Here is a 2,797-nt window from a genome sequence, read left to right as displayed (position 1 = left end):
CAATCATGACGAATTAAATTGAGGATGGAGAGAGGAAAATGTCATAAATGTTAATCCAAAAAAAAAAAAATGCAAATTTTTGAACTCTTGATATTTAAGACAGTTTTTCAATGTCACGAATCTATGACATTTATTAATTGTCATTAAATATTTTAATTATTATCTTTTAAAAAGCGACTCCAAACCCTAGTTTTTTTTTTTGCTATGTCTTGGAATTTTTCTTCCCCTATACGTCTCTCTATTGCTCCCCCTTATCCTTCTTCTTCTCAAATGCATTTAAGGTAAAAATTTTACCAAGTTTGGTTATTAGTTTGTTTGTATTTGGCCCTTTGGAGACATTCGATAACTTTTGTATTGATTTGTTGTTAGAAAAAAAAGATTAGTTGATTATGGGAATCATGTGTGCAAAAGATTCAAATAAACAATAAACTGTCAAGACATGTATTTTTTGACAATATAAAAGTGTCATAAATATAAAATTATGTGACAATAAAAATGTGTCATGATATAACATTTGTTGACATAAAACAATTGTCATTGTGTAAATATTCTTGATTGACAATAAAGTGTCATGATTCATATATTCTTGACAAAAAAAAAATTGTTACCATTTTTTTTTTTGACATTTTATAACCGTTGTCAATGCACATAACGCTACAGAAAATAATCAATTTTTAGTCCATTGATGACAACAATAATATGTCATAATATATTTGATGATGACAATTTATAGTTGTCAATAATTATTAATTGTTGACAATTTTTTATTGTCATGAAAAAAATCAATTATGATATTTTTCAAAAACTATTGTTGATATGCATGCCTTTATAGGTAATACAATGACTGAAAATAACGGTCACGAATTTTAAACATAATAGTTTTTAAATGTCACGAAATCCTAGTGTTGTAGTGTCCTAACTCTCTCTCTCTCCCTTTCCCTTGTCTATACCAAAAGTCTTATTATAATCCAACGAGTCCTTAATTTACGTTACGTTGCTCCACTCAACTTCAATCTAATCATTTATTAGACCTTATTGAAAAAATGGAGATTAGACTACGGTATCAAAAGTTAATTAGTACATTATTTTAAAGTTTGCTACATTAAACCTTGTCTTGTATCTTGATTAACTAATCACATGCATATAAAGTTTTTTTTTTAATTTTTTTTTAATACAATAAATATTGTATAAGAATTTTAACGTCTAGAGGTAATACATATATTAATAGTCAGTTATGTGGATCACATGTCCAAGTTTTTCCTTTTTCTTTTTTTAAAAAAGAACACTTTAATTGAAGTTTTTCTTTTTTCTTTTTTAAAAAAGGAACGCTTTTCTTCAATAAAGCATATATAGATGCATAATTTAAATATAAATATCTTCTTATTGTTTTGTTATGAAACATGGAAATTGGAAACGTGACTGAATTCCACTAAGGATATAAACAAAAAAGAGAGAGATAATGTACACGAATATATGAATATGAGGGTGAAATTGCTTCATAAAGAGGATTACTTTATCGCCCTTCCATCACCTTATCATTTTCGTTATGTGGAAGGTGGAACGTGGAACCCATATTTTTCTATTATTATTATTATCCTTTACTTTTATTAATGTTGGTTGACCATATAACTCCACCCACAATTTTAGTTTGACCAACGATTTAATTTTAGTAGCTATTTCGATTTCGATTTTTTATTTTTGAAAATTAAGTGTATTATCTCTATCTCTTATCATAATTTATAATGATGAATTCTTAGTCAAATTTTAAAAGCTAGTCTTCTTTACTAACCATTTCATTTTTTCTTTTTAATTTTTGAAAGTTAAGCCTATTTTCTTCTCGTTTTTTATAATGACGTCTGTTTTTTTTTTTTTTTTTTTTTTTTAAAGTTTAATGGCCAAATTTCAAAAAACAAAACAAATTTCTAAATTTTTTTTTTAGTTTTCAAATTTTGGTTTGATTTTTTAAAACATGGGTAAAAAAAATAAAAAGTAAGAAATTTGGAGGTGGAATAGTATTTATGGGTTTAATTTCAAAAAAACAAAAACAAAAAAATCACGGTTACCAAACGAGACCTACTTTTTTTAATTTTTAAATTTTTGTTTTGGTTTTTGAAACCATTAGTAAAAAATAGATAGCAAAAGAAGAAATTTAAAGGTGAAAATAGTATTTATAAACTTACTTTTCAAGAACAAATATAAAAAATATAATGATTACAAAACGGAGCATTAATTAAAGAGTTACTTGGTAGTTGAGGTAGTTTTTTTTTTTAAAAAAAAAAAAAAAAAATAGGTGCTTTTGGAAAATTTTAGGTAAATAGGGTTATTTCTTTGTTTTTTTTTTCTTTCTTTATTTTCCGACTAAGTTCATTTCTATTAAATATTAAAATTAATTTTAGCATTATGCTTTTTTAAAAAAAGCCTTTTGAATTTTAGACGTTTTTAGTGCAACTTTTTTCAGTCCCTATATATTTTTTTTCAACTTGAATTTTAGGGCAATACTTTATTTGTTAAATTCAATATTTTTTTAAAAAATTTTTTGTTGGATTATTTTTAACTATGTTGAATATGCTTTTTCTAATGGTAAATTAATAAAATCAAGTCAATTTAACAAAATTTCGAAATCATTTTTTTCCTTTTTTATTAAGATGTTCATATTATATTTATTATCTTGAGTTTGTTTATTTTATCTTAGTTTTGATTAGTTATTTTTTCATGATTTAATAACTAAAATTGCTAATAATTATGATAAATTCAAATATAGAATACAAACTTTCACAATTAGAGACTAAAACTACAA

The sequence above is a fragment of the Benincasa hispida genome, chromosome 3, assembly GCF_027475165.1.
Source record: "Benincasa hispida cultivar pf3 chromosome 3, pf3_genome.v1.1, whole genome shotgun sequence".
In the NCBI taxonomy this organism is placed as follows: Eukaryota; Viridiplantae; Streptophyta; class Magnoliopsida; order Cucurbitales; family Cucurbitaceae; genus Benincasa; species Benincasa hispida.
Note: the sequence above shows the minus strand (reverse complement) of the source record.